Here is an 18708-nt window from a genome sequence, read left to right as displayed (position 1 = left end):
ATACCTTTACTGAAACCAGTAGAATTCTGAAAGGGGCATGACAGGATAGATGTAGATAAAATGCTCCTTTATGGGGAGGGTCATACAATCCCAACAATGTGGAAGCAGACCATTCAGCCCATCTATTCCTCTCTGGCCCTCTGAACAGTATCCCAACCATACCCAACCCCTTCCTGCGTATTTCCCATGGCCAAGCCACCCTAACCGGTACATCCCTGGTCACTATGGGTAACTTAGCACGGCCAATTCTCCCTAACCTACACCCGAATCTATAACTTACCTTCTCAAGAATGTAATTTAAATGCAGAGCTTTTCTAAGAAAAATGTCAGTCTGACTTAACATTGGGACACAGACAGAATTCACACCTATTGTCTCTACTTATAAATAGGGCAACGTCTCTTCGAAATGTAGATTCATTTAGATATAACTGCGTCACTTTACATATGAAGATATCCCTTTGAACGTGCCCATATCCCTTTGAAATGTAATCTCGTCTATTTAAACCTCTTTATTTGCAGAAATACCCGTTAAAATGTCCGTGTCCCTTTAAAATGCAGATTGCCCCTTTAGATATGAAGCCGTTCCGTTAGATGTGGGAATATCTGTTTAAATTGAGCCGTGAGCTTTCCCAATGTAGACAGGGCTCCTGGAAACGTGGCAGTGTCCCCCCTGCAGCTGCAGAGCGAGACAGGAGAGTTTGTTTTTGTGAATGAGCAGTTGTAGCGCGAGGTGGCTGTTGCTTGGTGACGGTGAGGCTCCCCCGGCCCCGCCCATCCCCCCGTGCAGACGTCACGCGGGGGCGAAGGCGGTTGGGAGGAGAAGTCGCTCGAGCGGGGAAGCGGCCGTTAGGAAAATGGCGCCGTGCGGCCCGGGGCAGACACCCGTCACTGGGCACCGCCGCCTTCCTGGTGCAGCTGCTGTGTCACGGCCACACCGGCCGGCTGTACAGCAGGCAGGAGCCGGTGAGCATTCTGGAGGCGGATGGGGTTAAGGGCCTGCTTGGGAACTCGTCGGCCGCCTGGGTGGTGGAGTTCTACTGGTCGTGGGGCGGCCCCTGTGTCAACTATGGGGCCCCCTGGAAGGTACTGGGCCCGGGAGGTGAAAGGTGAGGCAGGTTGTGGGGGGACGGAGGGGAAGGAATGTGGGGCCTGTCCTGTCATAGTGACATTTTACACTCACTTTCCATCGGCTTTTACTGGGGCTTGTGCTGTTTACCCCTCACTGTTTGGTTTAATCCTTGTGCTGTAATCCTTGTGCTGTTTCCCCCTCACTGTTTGGTTTAATCCTTGTGCTGCTTGCCCTCAACCACACTGCTGTGGGTCTGGAGAACTCAGTGTTGAGTCCTCCGGGCTGTTGACTGCTCAGACAGAAGATGAGGTTTTGTTCCTCCAATTTGTGGTTTGGTTTGTTGTGGTAATGGAGGAAGCCAAAGATAGTCATGTCAGAAGGGGAGTGGGAAGGGGCATTAAAATGGGAAGTCCGCTCAGCCTCTGCGGACCCAGCTGGGATGCTCAGTTCCCCAAGTTTACGCTCGCTTTCCCCGATGTAGAGAAGACCACAATTGGCAAAGCACAGCAGGTCAAGCAGCATCCGAGCAGTAGGACAGTCGAAGTTTTGGGCACGAGCCCTTCATCAGGAATGATGCGTGGATGTTCAGAGGGGCATCAGTGTCCTTCTGTGCCAGTTGTCAGACAGGTGCAGCAGGCAATGAGCAAGGCAAGTGGTGTATTAGCAAGAGGAATTAAGTTCAGAAGTGGGGATTTCTTCCTTCAGTTAGGGGGTCATTGAATATATTCAAGGCTGAGTTCATCTGATTTTTATGTGGATGTTTATGGGGAAGGCAAGAAAATGGTTTTAAGACTAGTATAGGACCGAGTTACAGAGCCTTCAGTCCAACTAGTCCATGCTGACTATGTTCTCAAACTAAACCAGTCCCACCTGCCAGTGTTTTGGCCCATATCCCTCCAAACCTTTCATATTCATGAACTTATCCAAATGTCTTTTAAATGTCGTTACTGTACCTGCATCCATCACTTCCTCTAGACATTTAGTCCGCATGTGCACCACTTTGTATAAAAAAAATTGTGCCCTTCAAGTCTTTTTAAAATCTTTCTCCTGTCACCATCAAAATTTGCTCCCTAATCTTGAAACCCCAACCCTAGGGGAAGGACACCCGTCGTTCACCTCATCTCTCCCCTCATGATTTTATAAACCTTGATAAGGTCACATCTCCACCTCCTATGCGCCAGTGAAAAAGTTCCAGCCCATCCACCTAGATGCAGGTAGATCCATATCCAGTCATGATCGGTTCAATGCTGGTCCCAATTCTCTCGGTGTCCAGGACAGCAAGAGACCACAAGACATAGGAGCAGAAATTAGGCCACCAGGTCTGCTCATTCCATTCAATCGTGGCTGATAAGTTTCTCAGTTACATTCTTCTGCTATAAGCAAAGTGAAAATGGAGGGAGTGAGTGTGGGATGGAGATTTTTAGCTTCCAGGGAATAAGAGAGGAAAGAGTTCACTATAAATTGGAATTTATGGAATCGGCTGATGAACCGAGGAGTGTCAGTTGGAGTTTAATTTAGAGAAATCAGAGATTTGCATTTTGGTCAAGCGATCCAGGCAGGACTGACACAGTTAAGGGGAGTGTTGCAGAATAAAGAGACCTTGGAGTGCTGGAGTCTCAGGTGGACAGAGTAGTGAAGGCGGCGTTTGGTTTGCTTTCCTTCATTGCTCATAGCATTGAGTATAGGAGTTGTGAGATCATGTTATACACACTTCCCACTCGAACGTGTTATCTAACTGCTTAACTGTTTTTAGTGAATATAATGCACACCTCCCGCCGCTGCCATAACGTGGTTTGTTTGGAAGCCCTAGCTTTCGGAGCGATTAGATTTATTTTAGATTTTATTACTTAGTGTGGAAACAGGCCCTTCAGCCCAAACCGACCCTTCGAAGAGCAACCCACCCAGACCCATTCCCCAACATTTACCCCTTCACCTAACACTACAGGCAAATTAGCATGGCCACTTCACCTAACCTGCACATCTTTGGACTGTGGGAGGAAACCCACGCAGACACTGGGAAAATGTGCAAACTCCACACTGACAGTTGCCCGAGGTGGGAATTGAACCTGGATCTCTGGCACTCTGAAGTGCTGCTGCTGCTGCTTCAGGTGGTTGTGGGGAATAAGATCATGATTAGACTATTTATAGCCAATAGAGTCCAGTTCATGGAGATGTGATACATTAAACAATTTAGATTAAATCTTTCATCTTTTAGAATGGGGTTCTGTTCTTTGGTATGTTAATCCCAGAACCTGTTTTCAGTAACTTTCTCAAGAACGTAATTTAAATGCAGAGCTTTTCTATCAAAAAATGTCAGGCTGACTCGACATTGGGACCCAGACAGAATTCACACCGATTGGTGGGTAGGCTGGGACTTTTTTCACTGGAGCACAGGAGGTTGAAAGGTGAAGGTATTGGGTGCCTCATTAGCAAGTTTGCAGATGACATTCAGATTGATGGAATATCAGATAGTGAAGGGGACTGTCAGACGATACAGCAGAATGTAGATTGGAGTATTGGGAAGAGAAATGGCAGATGGAGTTCAATCCAGACAAATGCAAGGTGATGCATTTTGGAAGATGCAATTCAAGAGCGAGCTGTACAGTAAATGGAAAGGTCCTAGGGGAAATTGATGTACAGAGAGATCTGTGTGTTCAGGTCTATTGTTCTCTGAAGTGGCAACGCATGTCAGTAGAGTGGTCAAGGCAGTATACAACACGTGTTCCATCATCGGACGGATTGAGTAAAAGAGCTGGCAGGTCATGTTAAAGTTATATAAGATTTTGGTTTGCGCATTTGGAATACTGCGTACAATTCCGGTCGCCAGATTTCCAAAAGGATGTGGATACTTTTGGAGAGAGTGCAGAGGAGGTTCACCAGGATGCTGCCTGTTATGGAGAGCGCGAGCTATAAGGAGAGATTGAGTAGATTAGGATTATTTTCATTGGAAATAAGGAGGTTGATGGGGGGGTCCTGATTGAGGCCTAAAAACCATGAGGGGTGTAAACAGGGGTGGATAGTAAGAATTATTTTCCCAGAGGGGAAGACTTAATTACTCAGGGTCACGAGTTCAAAGTGAGGGGGGAAAGGTTTGAGGGAGATATAAATGGAAAGTTCTTTACACAGGGTGGTGGGCGCCTCGAATGCATCGCCAGTGGAGGCAGTAGGGGTGGGATCCTACTGTCCAGAGGAAATAGTGGATGCTGGTTGTGTAACAACGTTTAAAAGACATTTGGATAAGTACATGAATAGGAAAGATTCAGAGGAATATGGGCCAAACACAGGCAGGTGGGACTAGTTTAGTTTGTGAATATAGTCAGCATGGACTAGTTGGGCTAAAGGGTCTGTTCTGTGCTGTATGACTCTAACTGTTCTGTACTGGTCTTAAAACCATTTTACTTGCCTTCCCCCATAAACATCCACTTCATGGTTGTTCCAAAATCAGATGAACTCAGCCTTGAATATATTCAATGACCCCCTAACTGCAGGAAGACATCCCTACTTCTGAAATCAATTCCTCTTGCTAATATACCTCTTGCCTTGCTGATTGCTTGCTGCATCCGTCTGACAACTGGCAGTGACTGGTGTGGAAGGATGCTGAGGCCACTTTTTACATCCACACATCATTCCTGAGGAAGGGCTCGTGCCTGAAATGTCGATTCTCCTCCTCGGATGCTGTCTGACCTCCTGTGCTTTTCCAGTGCCACAGTTTTCGACTCTCATCTCCAGCATCTGCAGTCCTCACTTTCTCCACATCCCAATATGTCACCATTTGAACAACGTACCTCCTTTTGGCAGTTATTTTTTCATAACCGAGGTTATAACTTCACACTGTGGGACTGCATTTGCTGTGCGTTTGCCAATTGAGACACAGACCTGGACCAACGTTTCCCGACTCTGTCCCCTCCCTGGATTCACTCGCTTTCTTTTCAGTTGCTGCAAGTCAACAATTTAACCCCAGAATGAAAAAATGAAATGGTAAAGACAGTGCCGTACTCACAGATGGCGGATAGAGGAAGGAAGTTGCAGTCTGAGGTGAAGCTCGATCTTCATTTGGAGAGAAGCAGCAGCTTCAGAACCTGATGGTCCATCTTCCGCATTCAGACAATTGGGGAGTTCTGATTGGCAGGAGGACCAGGCTCCTTGTCTGGCTTCTCATTGGTCCATTTGAAGAAGGGTTTGCACTGTTTCTGCAGACAGAGCATGCGCGGCTTTTGCTGAACCAGCAAAGAGTCAGAAGTGTACAGCATGGAAACAGACCCTTCGGTCCAACCCGTCCATGCTGACCAGATATCCCAACCCAATCTAGTCCCGCCCCTCAACACCTGGCCCACATCCCTCCAAACCTTTCCTATTCATATACCCATTCAAATGCCTCTTAATTGTTGCATTCGTACCAGCCTCCACCACTTCCTCTGGCAGCTCATTGCATACACGTACCACCCTCTGTGTGAAAACATTGCCCTGTAGGTCTCTTTTATATCTTTCCCCTCTCACCCTAAACCTATGCCCTCTAGTTCTGGACTCCCCAACCCAAGGGAAAAAACTTTGTCTATTTATCTTGTCCATGCCCCTCATAATTTTGTAAATCTTTATAAGGTCACCCCTCAGCCTCTGACACTCCAGGGAAAACAGCCCCAGCCTGTTCAGCCTCTCCCTCTAACTGTACCTCTTATGCTCGCATCCAAATCATTTATGTAAATGACAAAAATAGAGGACCGAGCACCGATCTTTGTGGCACTCCACTGGTCGCAGACCTCCAGTCTGAAAAACAACCCTCCACCACCACCCTCTGTCTTCTACCTTTGAGCCAGTTCTGTATCCAAATGGCTAGTTCTCTCTGTATTCCTTGAGATCTCACCTTGCTAATCAGTTTCCCATGGGGAACCTTGTCAAACGCCTTACTGAAGTCCATATAGATCACATTACTGCTCTGCCTTCCTCAATCCTCTTTGTTACTTCCTCAAAAAACTCAATCAAGTTTGTGAGACATGATTTCCCACACAAAAAGCCATGTTGACTATCCCTAATCAGTCCTTCCCTTTTCAAATACATGTACATCCTGTCCCTCAGGATTCCCTCCAACAATGTGCCCACCACTGATGTCAGGCTCACTGGTCTAACGTTCCCTGGCTTGTCCTTACCACCCTTCTTAAACAGTGGCACCACATTAGCCAACCTCCAGTCTTCTGGCACCTCACCTGACATGCACAGTATGCTCTATGGAGATGCTGTTCCTGATGGATTTAAAATGTCCAAATGCCACAATTTCAACCCCCCCCCCCCCCCCCCCCCCCAGTCACTTAACATAACCGTGCAGGGTCCTCGCTATTTCTGATGCTCATGTTACCTAGAACCCTCATGATTATATCAATCTCAATGAGGTCACCCCTCAACCTCCTGTGCTCCAGTGAAGAGAGTCTCCGCCTCTCCTTATAACTCAAACCCTCCAGTCCTGGCAACATCCTGGTAAATCTTTACTGAACCGTCTGTAATAGTATTCTTCCTATTACAGGGCCACCAGAAGCGTTCTCAGTACTCTACAAGTGGCTTCACCAACATCCTGTATAACTTCTAAATGGTGTCCCAACTCCTTTATTCAATGGTGTGAACAAATAAGGTAAGTGGGCTGAATGCCTTGTGAAGCACCCTTCCAACCAGTGATGCAACTTTCAATGAAGTATGTACCTGAACCCCTCCCTCTCTTCCCCCCCCCCCCCCGCCCCCCCCATCCCTCTGTACAAGTCCTGCCCTTATTTTAGGGAAATGCAACCCCTCACTTTTATCTATACCTCTCTCATACGTACGCTCTCTCTCAGATGTGTACACACCCTCTCACAGGCTTCTCCTCCATCACACTCCATTTACAAAGCATGTGCACACACACATATAACGATGGGGTGCATTTGCAGAATAATATTTACAGATATATTCAATTTTGCACAAAAAGCGCACAACATGCAGGTAGTCAGTCCATATAATATTTTATAAATTCCTAGTTTGGAAATAGAACCAGTCTGATTTAAGATTGGGATACTGACTCACCTTTCATGCATTGTCTGGGCTGAGCTGTCACCTGTTTTTAAAAAAAACCTTAAGTGATCTTGAGAATACGACTTAATAATAGTTCTGCGATGTACACATTAATGAAATAAAACCTGCAACCCATTCTAAAAGATGATGAAAGACTTAACAGCAATCTACATTTGTCAATATATCATATCAGTTGCATGACACTGATCTTTTGCTCTTAACTCTGTGTCTTATGATCCTGCTCCACAGCTACCCAATGAAGGAGCAGCACTCCGAAAGCTAGTGCTTCCAAATAAACCTGTTGGACTATAACCCGGTGTTGTGATTTTTAAACCTTGTCCCACCTAGTCCAACAGCAGCACCTCCACCTCCTTTCTAATGAACACAACCCATACTTCCCAGTGCTGCCAGTAAACTGCCGATGAAACGATGCAGTGCCTGCACTCCCGAAAAATTTAAACTTCTAACGAAACCAGCTGCTCAGTCACTGCTCCATCTGATACACAACATTGGAAACTTAGTACAGGAGGCTGCAAGAAATGAGCAGCTTTAAAACAAAAACCACTTGGAGCTCTAAGCTTTCAATGAGAGTCTGAGTCAGGCAGAACGTTCAGGTAACCTTTATTGTGTCCCAACATTGTTACAGCTTCAGATGCCCCCAGCAAAGATCACTTTTATCTAAGTCACAATGTTTAAACCCAAATGGAGCAATTAAGTGCAAAGTTACTTTCAACCATTGAATAAAACACTGCAAATTTTATTTCATATGAAAATACATTCATTTTATAATTTGGATAAGATCTTTACAAAGGAAATATACTAAACAAAATAGCTTTCCTGGGTATCAATATTGACGACAGTTATGCAGCTATTATTTGGCAATTGACCAACTAATTGAAATAATTTCAGAATAAATGAGCTGCTTCATTATTATACATTGAGATATTGCATATCTTGGCTCTCACCCAAGTATTCTCTGAAGAAAAAAATGCATCTGGATGGGGACATGAATAGGAAGAATTCAGAGGGATATGGGCCAAATGCTGGCAAATGGGTCACTAGATTAATTTAGGATATCTGGTTGGCCTGGACTGAAGGGTTTGTTTCTGTGTGCTCATTACAGACGCCCCTCTTCTGGGATCCCCATACCAGCTGTTATTTTCATGAAATAATCTGACAATTGTTGACTTCCATCAACCTATTCCATCCAGAGAAATTTCCTCTCCATGCAAAGTGTGGTTCACGTTGGCAAGTTCAATCCTCCTCCAGTCCTCAGGAACACACTCTATAATGCACAATGTTCTCAATACCTGTTTAACGTTCAGTGGGGAAACTATTTTCAGTCCAACAGGTAAACAGAATTCCTCCGAAATGTTTTTGGCAAATGCACTGCTCCCACGAGAGCTCATGGGCCCACAGTTCAAAGCTTTCAACAGCTTTTTTTCTCATTTCCCCGCCTTCCCAGGATGCAGAATTTCTCTCACCAGAAATTGTTTGCCCTGAAAAAAATCCAGCAGGAACATGATTATGGAGCTATCAGTAAAAATGCTTCATTTGGCTCACCAAGGTTGGAAATGGAAGAACATTTCTGTTCAAAGTTACTGTTCGTTTGCCCTTTCAAAATTCCTTGAATTTAAGGTGTTCCATTGTAGCATTTATTTATGATCCAATAAAAGCAGTATCCAGTCTCATCTGAGTGAGGAACCGACTCAACAAGCGAAATAACTTTTCTGTCTGCTCTTTAGATGTGACATCCTCTCCCTCTCTGTTGATGCAACAGGATTACCAGAGCTGGAAGTACCACTCGGAATATAATTGCTGATTGACAGTTTACTTGAACTGTTTAACATAAGGATTTAAAAGCTGCTAGCCCGATCTCGCACAAAGCACTAAAACAAACTGTTCACCCGTGCCTGTGCAGAGGAGAAATTTCACTTGGAATAGATCACAAAATAAGAACTCTTACCAGACCCACAACTCATGTGTTTCCCACGGACAAAGTTAAACATCACACAACACCAGGTTATAATCCAGCAGGTTTGTTTGGAAGCACTAGCTTTCGGAGCGCCGCTCCTTCATCAGGTAATTGTGGAGAATGAGATCATGATCACAATTTATATCCAAAGGAGTCTAGGGTCATGGAAATGTGACACATCAAACAATTTTAGATTAAATCCTTCATCTTTTAGAATAGGTTTCTGCTCTTTGGTTTGTTAATCCCAGAACTTCTTTTTTGTTACCTTCTCAAGAATGTCATTCAAATGCAGAGCTTTTCTAACAATAAGTGTGAATTCTGTCTGCACCCGAATGTTGTCAGACTAACATTTTTCTTAGAGAAAAACTTGACATTTAAATTACATTTTTGAGAAGTTAATTTATAGATTAGGGTGTAGAGGTCAGGGTGGATAGGCTGTGCTAAATTACCCATAGTGACCAGGGATGTGAAACTGAGGGTGGATTGGCCATGGGAAATATGGAGTAAGGGGGTGGGTATGTGTGGGATGCTGTTCAGAGGGCCAGTGTGGAATAGATGGGCTGAATGGCCTGTTTCCACATTGTTGGGATTCTATGACTCCCACCACAAAGGAGCGTTTTATCTGCATCTATCCTGTCAAGCCCCTTTCAGAATTCTACTGGTTTCAATAAGATCACTTCTGGTTCAGAGAGGTAGACAGCACAGAAATAGACCCTTTGGTCCAACTCATCCATGGCGACCAGGGTTCCCAAACTAAACTAGCCTCACTTGCCTGCGTTTGGCCCAAATCCCTCTAAACCTTTCTATTCATGTACCCATCCAAATGTCGTTTAGACTTTGTAAACGTACCTGCATTGACCACATCCTCAACAAGTTCATTCCACGTGTAAACCGCCCTCTGTCAAAACGTTGCCCCTCGGGTTCCTTTTAAATCTCTCTCCTCTCACTTTAAAGAAATATCCCCCCTAGTCTTGAGCTCCCCAACGCTAAGGAAGAGCCTTTGCTATTCACCTTACCTCCACTCCTCATGATTTTATCAATCTCAATAATGTCACCCCCCCCCCCCCCCACCCCCAACCTCCTGTGCTCCAGTGAAAAAAGTCCCAGCCTCTCATTATAACTCAAACCCTCCAGTCCTGGCAACATCCTGGTAAATCTTTACCGAACCCTCTCTAATAGTATTCTTCCTATTACAGGGACACGAGAACCATACTCAGTACTCTGAAAGTGGCCTCACCAACATCCTGTACAACCTCAACATGATGTCCCAACTCCTTTACTCAATGTGGTGAACAATGAAGGCAAGTATGCCAAATGCCTTCTTAACCACCCTGTCTCGCAGTGAAGCAACTTTGAAAGAACTGTGTACCTGAACCCCACCATGTCTCTCTCTTACAGCATGACACAGGGCCCTACCATTAACTGTACAAGTCCTGACTGTCCTTGCTTTAGCAAAATGCAAGCCCTTGCTTTTATTCATACCTCACTCATACACACGTGCTCTCTCAGACACCCACACATACACTCCCAACACACTCACAGGCATATACTCCATCACACTCTTATGTGCACTCATGCATAAACTCACATATCACTTTTTGGGCAAATTTGTATTGGCAGAATTATGTTTGCAGATACATTCAATTTTGCTCAAAAAGTGCACAGTCTGCAGGCAGTCAATCCATGTAATATTTTATAAATTCCTACTTTGGAAATAGAACCAGTCTGATTCAAAATTGGGACATTGACAGACTCGAACCTCACACCTTTATCGGGGCTGTCTGGGCTGAGTTGTCACTTTTTTTTTAAAAAAAACTTCAGTCATCTTGAGAATGTGAATCAAAAGATGTTCTGGGATTTACATATTAATGAACTGAAACCTGCAACGCATTCTAAAAGGTGAAAGACTTAACAGGATATATTGAACAAACCAAGATTGCTATCAGTTGCATGACACTGTGATCTTTTGCTATAAAATCTGTGTCTTATGATCCTCCTCTACAGCTACCCGATGAAGCAGCAGTGCTCCAAAAGCTCACATTTCCAAATAAACCTGTTGGACTATAACCTGGTGTTGTGTGATTTTTAACTTCATCCAGGCGAGTCCACCACCGGCTCCTCCACATCATTTCTAGTGAGCACAGCCCACACCTCCCAATGCTGCCAGTAAACTTTACAACGCCGATGAAATGACACACTATGCACTCCTGAAAAATTCACAATTTCTAACGAAACTGGCTGCTCATTCACTGATCCATCTGATACGCCACATTGGAAGCTTAGTGCAGGAAGCAGGAAGCTGAAAGAAATGAGCAGCTTTAAAACAAAAACCTTGGAGCTCAAAACTTTCAATGAGAGTCTGAGCCGGGGGTAATTTCAGGTAACTTTTATTGAGATCCAACTTTGTTACAGCTTCAAACCCCCTCAGCAAAAAGGCAGAGAAAAAGTAGCTGCTTTTTAAACAGTTCAAGGTCAAAACGCACACGCTACCCCACCACCCCCCTACCTCACTTCTTTACTATTGGTCACCACCAAGTTGTCCCTTTGTAATTGGATCCTTGGTACAGCCTTAACCTGGAGGAAGTGTTGTCTCACTCGGCAATTTCAACCCATACCCTGTATCGCACCATCTGCTGCAGTGGGATTCAAACCCGGGAGCCCCTGGAACTGGGTTGGTAGTCCAGTCGATACTGGCACTCAACCATCGTGCCTTCAATCCCCCTGCGATGGTACATGAACTCCCTGGTGCCTCTGGAGGTTGGTAGAGCTGGTGAAGCCCTTCCCGCACCCAGGGCAACGGAAGGGCCTCTCCCCCGTGTGGACCCGCTGGTGCCTCAGCAGGGTGGAGGAATCGCTGAAGGCCTTCCTGCACACTCGGGGCAGCTGAAGGGCGTCTCCCCAGTGTGGATCCGCTGGTGGGTTAGCAGGGTGGAGGAAGTGCTGAAGCCCTTCCCGCAGATGGGACAGGGGAACGGGCTCTCCCTGGTGTGGCTGCGCCGATGAGTCTCCAGGACAGATGGGACACAGAAGCTTTTCCTGCAGTCGTCACACTTCCATCGTTTCTCCACAGGGCTGGATTCCTCGGGTTTCTCCATGGCCGAAGCTTCAGTTACACACAAATGCGTGTAGAGCCCCTCCCCACCGGGAATTCCTCTTCCCAGGCCGTATAACTGTTTCAGGCTCAACACTCAGTGCGCTGCAACAGTCGGGTCTCTCATTCAGTCCCACTGATGCTGAAAACGTACTCAAACAGGAAACAAAACGCTTTGCTCCTTCTCACAGAATCATAGTTGAAAATCAGTGCGGTCCTGATGGATTGAGTGACTGTCAGACATTGACGTCAAAGTGAGGACTGCAGACGCTGGAGAGTCAGTGTCGAAAAGTGTGCCGCTGGAAAAGCACAACAGGTCAGGCAGCATCTGAGGAGCAGGAGAGTCAATGTTTCGGGCATCAGCCCTTCATCTGTTGATTTTGAAGCTTCAGTCTTCAGATCTTCAAATACACGGTTAAAAACAGATTACAAAAGTCATCACTATCAGTGCAGGGTAGAAAGCAATTCTATTTTGTGGAATATTCTTTTCTTTTGTTGTTCCACAAAATTGAAAGCACTCCCACACCCTCTTCCCCCTCTGTTCTCACTCTGCTCTATCTAATTCTCCTGAAGGTGCTGATTCAGGATCTTAAAGGGGCAGAAAAGCAAAAACGTCAAGACTGACATCTCTCTGAATTTTGGATATCTCCACCTGAAAGTTAATATCTTTAACAACACTGGGATCCTGCTGAGAGTGAGCAGGTCTGATTGAGGGAAGCAAAAAAAAAGTGTCAATTCAGGGTGAACCTGCAACGCAGCTTCTTGAGGAAGGACCAGACACAAAATGGTTAACGACCCTGGGAAGGTGGGAGTAAAATGAGACATCAAGGCATTAACACCGACACACTTCAGTCAAACTCTTATACTCCTAGTCAGGGCAAAACATGCTCTGAAAGTCCAGCCTTCACAACCACACTTCTGCTTCCACTGAAGACAATTAGAGTCACACAGCACGGAAACTGACCCTTTGGCCCAACCTGCCCAGATATCCTAAATTAATCTAGTTACGTTTGCCATCACTTGGCACCTATATGGGCCGGGTGCTGGCAGCTGGGACTAAATTGGGTTGGCTATCATGTCAGCAAGGATGGGTTGGACCGAAGGGTCTGTTTCTGTGCTGTACATCTCTATGACTCCAGTCGCATTTGCCATCACTTGGCCCTGACCCAACTGAACCCTTCATATTCATATGCCCATCCAGGGGCCTTTTAACTTGTCATCGTATCAGCACCCACCACTTCCTCTGGCAGCTCACGCCATCGCTCAAGCGACTCCATGTTGAAAGCGTCTGATCTGGTGCACCAAATGACACCAGGATAATCTCAGATCATTCCAGATCGCATCGATACTCAGTCAGTGGCTTTCCTGATCAGGATGTTGTACGTGATCAAACAGGTCCATGGGTAGACGATCCCCCACCTCTTAGTTCAAGTATCTCTACGAGACCTCCCTTGCTGGAGGTCCCTTGGAGACACTTCAACTGGACTTCATTGAGTTGGAGAAATGAGTTGAGTTGCTATAAATGTGTTTTGCTTATTGTTGATGTCTTTTGTAAGTGGATTGAAACCTTCCCTCCTCTTCATGCTACTGCTGAGACTGTGGTGAAGATTTTGTTGAAGGAAATAATTCCCTGCTTCAGTATACCTGCGTGCATTAGCTCGGTCAATGGACCACCTTTGTAGGTAATATTAACGGAGAACTCTGTTCCCAGCTTTGTATTTGTCAGCAACTGCATGGAGCTTATCCTCAGGCTGCCGGCCTTGTTGAATGTTTTAACCAGACTCAAGACTAAACTTGCCAAATTAATGGCCGAGTCTGGCCTCTCCTGGTTATGCTAATCCCTGTGGCCTTATTCCAGATGCGATCCATATCTGCGGGCAAGACATGACTGTCTCCAGCTGACAGTCTCTCTGGTCACCGCCTCCGTACCCTTGGAACGATTTGGCACCCTTCTCAGTCCACGTCCACCACATGACCGAAGCAATGATTGGTTATGTTTTTGCTCTAACTAATGTTATGCGTGCCTTTCACTCCCAGGAGCGTGCGGCCTACAGCGATGTTCCCTCCCTTTCAGCCTTGTCACGGGTAGAACCTGGTTCGTTGGTGCTCGTCAAGAACTGGACTGGCAAAGGTCTCCAACCTCGTTGATGGCCCCTTCCATGTTTTACTTCCCACCCCTACGGCGGTCACAGTCGCTGGGTGCTCAGCTTGGGTCCAACTGCACCGTTGTAAATTGATTGACCGCACCAATCAAAAGGGGGGAAGAGGAGGAGAGAATCCTGGATCTCAACAAAAGGAGTGGACCCTGTCCAGTTGGGTTTTGAATTTTGCTGTTGTTCTAATGTTAATCTTATTACAGATACTTGAACTAAGAGGAGGGACATTTGGGGATCGCCTATCTCCTCACCTTTCTGATCACGTACAACATCCTGATGGGGAAAGCCACTAACTATGGATGCGACCAGGAATGATCAGAGATTATCCACAACCCATGCTGAGGAGATGTCGTCCAGTGCACCGGACCAGACGCCTTTGACGTGTGGAACGTGATGAAGATTGATTATTGCAATGGACTCTTACATCAGAAAGACCAGATGGTCCATCTGGACAGTAGAAATCAGTGAGAGTTATCATGTCGTTACCATGTTTTTTTAATTTTACCTGCAGACGCAAGCCTCATGAAGATAAAAATGATCAACCCTGTTATTATGGTAAATATGCCCAGGAACATTATCCCTTTTTGTAGGACGGGCCGACTCGAGAAAAGGGAAGCCTGATAGGGGAAACTCCTCAATCCACAAACAACTTATTTATACAGGCCCACAGAACGCTCTTCACCCCAGAGGCAGTAGTATGTTACTCCTCTCTATCGGGAGATGACTTACTTGCCCCGTCTGGGCAAGTAAAACCCAACTGGACAGGGTCCACTCCTTTTGTTGAGATCCAGGATTCTCTCCTCCTCTTCCCCCCTTTTGATTGGTGCGGTCAATCAATTTACAACGGTGCAGTTGGACCCAAGCTGAGCACCCAGCGACTGTGACCGCCGTAGGGGTGGGAAGTAAAACATGGAAGGGGCCATCAACGAGGTTGGAGACCTTTGCCAGTCCAGTTCTTGACAAACAGCTGGTCTAACACTGGCTGGGGTACAGCAGGCCTTATGCGGCACATGGACCTGGAACGGAACCCTTCCCTTGTGCATTTATAGGCCTTTTCTCTTTTCAGAATCTGATACTGTCACCAAGACCATGTACAATAGAGCTAAGGGAGAGCCCAATGTGAACAGCATTCTGAAGACCATTGTCTCCCATACAGTGCGAGTGCTCGAATCCCTTGGCCCATTTTTACAACGCTCAAACGACTCCTCTGTGCCACCGTGGGCGGCACGGTGGTTAGCACTGCTGCCTCACAGCGCCAGAGACCCGGGTTCAATTTCCGCCTCAGGCGACTGACTGTGTGGAGTTTGCACATTCTCCCCGTGTCTGCGTGGGTTTCCTCCGGGTGCTCCGGTTTCCTCCCACGGTCCAAAGAAGTGCAGGTCAGGTGAAGTGGCCATGGTAAATTGCCCATAGTGTTCGGTAAGGGGTAGATGTGTAGGGGTATGGGTGGGTTGCGCTTCGGCAGGGTGGTGTGGACTGATAGGGGAAACTCCTCAATCCACAAACAACGTATTTATACAGGCCCACAGAACGCTATTCACCCCAGAGGCAGTAGTATGTTACTCCTCTCTATCGGGAGATGACTTACTTGCCTGTCCCCAGTCTCCAATTCCAATCTATTCATCACTGTTTCCACACTGTAAGTAATCTAATCTAATCTAATCTAAAACGTCGACCCTTTACTCCTGTAGATCTGACCAGACCCCCTGCTGTAACATTTCAGTAACCTACTTCGACAAACTCTCCCTAATATACACCAAACCAGACTATTATTTCTTAAGGAGAAAGTGAGGTCTGCAGATGCTGGAGATCAGAGCTGGAAATGTGTTGCTGGAAAAGCGCAGCAGGTCAGGCAGCATCCAGGGAACAGGAGAATCAACGTTTCGGGCATTCCTGAAGAAGGGCTTATGCCCGAAACGTCGATTCTCCTGTTCCCTGGATGCTGCCTGACCTGCTGCGCTTTTCCAGCAACACATTTCCAGCTATTATTTCTTAAGGTAAAGCTACCAATTTCCTTGTCCTGGATGGCAAAGATGTTCCTCATAAGGTCACCATCGGAGCCCTTGTTCCCACAACAGTACCTTGTCCTGGCCAGTGGACAAGTCGATAGAACCTCCATCTGAGGAGGATGCAGCGGTCGGTCTCAGCCAACCTTGCTCCAACTGGAAGGATCCCAAGGGACTGGGTGACAATACAGGACACCCAATAGGCTGGGGAATCCAGAGTACCCTGAGGTTGGAAGGATCGGCAGGAGTGACAAGTTAAAAGAACCGCAATTCCCTCTTTTGCGGCCTGACCATTCGCGGAAATCAGACTAAAGAGGCTCTGGAACAGAGTAAACTGGGATTATCAGACCTGTGTCTTTACTCTGTGCAGAATCGGTATGCCTTAGACTATATACTCGCCCGGGAGGGTGAGGTCTGCACCATTGTCCAAGATAAATGCACTATGGGCATTCCCGATCTCACTGGCAATATTCCTCAGATACAAGAAGAGATCCAGGCATTCCTTGACAGAATGACTGAAGGGACCAGTTGGGGAAACTGCAGATTGGGCTCATGGTACAATTGGCTTATCAATTTAGCTATGTTTGTTTGTCGGTATTGGTATTGTTGGGTATTTAATTGCTAGGCTTATGAGGTCCCTTAGTGATATAGATTTGCCCCAGAAGATGCTCCTTTTGCGATCCGATGGCTCACCCACACGTGTCGATGACAATGATAAATATGGCCAGATGAGCTGCGAAGATGGTGGTGTTGCTCTACAGGATGTTGATGGCTGGACCACCTTGAAGGGCATTCGTTTGGATTAGCCTTCTCTTTCAGTGATCGCAGTGCAATCAAAGGGAGGAATGAGGGTGTGGGCATCTGGGTGAGAAAGTATATAGTCTTAAAACTTGTCTTTAAACATTCAGACTAAAATGTAATGCTGAATTGTTGAATACATTTACTGCACTAGAAAATAAACAGGCAGGAAGGCTCAGAAAGAGGAGAGAACTTAAAGATAGGGACACCTGGGCTCACCAAGTGATAACAGGATGCTGTGAGGCAATTAAGAACGTTTGTCTCAGCATCGGTGAATCTGTGTGAACAGGACACGAAGTGATAACATTCACAGCCGTTCCCTTGTGAGACCATTTTAGTGCTGAGGCTGTTGAATCCCGTAGAAAATTAACTCTTAGTGCTGATCTGCTATAGATTGAAATGAATTGCATTTTGGGACTTTATGATGATATTGAGTAGCCATTACTGGTTATTAAATACAAACTCTGTAAAAAGAAATATTGATAAAGCTTTACCTTACTTGCGGCAGCCGAAGCTCCAGCGGAGGAAACAGGCCGCGGGCACACTTCCGTCTTCGGGATGGCCACGCCCCCTGGCCCTGGTCCCGCCCCCTCCTCCGCCAAGGCGACGCGTAAGCCCCGCCCCTTCAGAACGCAGATCGTAAACCCCGCCCACCCAGGTGTATTTGGAAGCACTGGCTTCTGCAGCGCTGCTTTTTCTGCCCGTAGCTGTGCTGCAGGATCATAAGACACAGAATTAATACCAAAACATCACAGTGTCATGCAACCAATGCAATATTTGGAACAAACCTGGACCGCTGCTTTGCTTTTAGAATGGGTTGCAGGTTTCAGTTCCTCAATACATAAATTCCAGAACTTTAGATCAGATTCCCTACAGTGTGGAAACAGGCCCTTCGGGCCAACAAATCCACACCGACCCGCCGAAGAGCAAAACACCCAGCCCCATTCCCCGTCACCAAACACTACGGAGCAATTTAGCTTGGCCAATTCACCTTAACCTGCACGTCTTTGAACTATGGGAGGAAACCCACGCAGACGCGGCACGGGGGGGGGGGGGGGGGGGTAGGGAATTGAACCGGGGACTCTGGTGCTGTGAGGCAGCAGTGCTAACCACAAAAAAATGAGGAATAGGGATGCAAGGCAGGATTTCAGGGAGCTAGGGTGGAAGCTGAGGGCTAGAACAAACAGAGTGGTTATCTCTGGTTTGTTGCCTCCTTTCCCAGGTATCTGACCCTTGTCTTTCGTGTCCTCCCGTACCCTTCCTGTTAGCCCTTGACCCCAGTCTCCTTTTTATTATTTCTTCTACTGCCTCCACCATCATTTTGGCTTTCTGTTTCTGCTTCTCATCTTCCCTTTTCACATACACTTTCTGTGCCTCACGTAACAGCTCTTCCATCTGTCTTTCACTCCATCCATCTAATTTCTGTAATTTCTTTTGTATGTCCGGCCATGATTTCGTTACAAACTGGACCTTTAAGAGTCCCTGTGCTATCTGATTATCGGGATCCATTCCCAAACACTTCCTTGTGGCCTCCTTGAGCCTTTTAAGAAATGCAGAAGTGGTTCCATCCTTCTCTTGTC

The 18708-nt window shown here is 46.4% G+C and overlaps 1 protein-coding gene and 2 long non-coding RNA genes across 4 annotated transcripts in view; 2 read left to right on the top strand and 1 right to left on the bottom strand.

The window, feature by feature from the left end:
* LOC148144426 (uncharacterized) overlaps positions 1-18708 on the top strand; it is a 256117-nt gene that overhangs the window by 113138 nt on the left and 124271 nt on the right. The gene's annotated exons all lie outside the window — the stretch shown is intronic.
* On the top strand, positions 868-11817 carry LOC148144429 (uncharacterized). 2 transcript variants are annotated; one of them, XR_015751500.1, is made up of 3 exons: positions 868-963; positions 6585-6689; positions 10274-11817. It is a non-coding gene; the product is annotated as an uncharacterized LOC148144429 (long non-coding RNA). The 2 variants fall into 2 exon arrangements; XR_015751499.1 differs by lacking the exon at positions 868-963 and adding an exon at positions 973-1106.
* LOC148144428 (uncharacterized) lies at positions 7707-17699 on the bottom strand. Its single transcript, XR_015751501.1, has 3 exons — positions 17623-17699; positions 17024-17191; positions 7707-8601 (listed from the first exon to the last, which is right to left on the bottom strand). It is a non-coding gene; the product is annotated as an uncharacterized LOC148144428 (long non-coding RNA).

Source organism: Chiloscyllium plagiosum, unplaced genomic scaffold, assembly GCF_037043375.1.
Source record: "Chiloscyllium plagiosum isolate Xiang-an unplaced genomic scaffold, Cpla_swu_hap1 HiC_scaffold_27, whole genome shotgun sequence".
Taxonomy (NCBI): domain Eukaryota; kingdom Metazoa; phylum Chordata; class Chondrichthyes; order Orectolobiformes; family Hemiscylliidae; genus Chiloscyllium; species Chiloscyllium plagiosum.
This window is presented reverse-complemented; position numbering and strand designations above follow the sequence as displayed.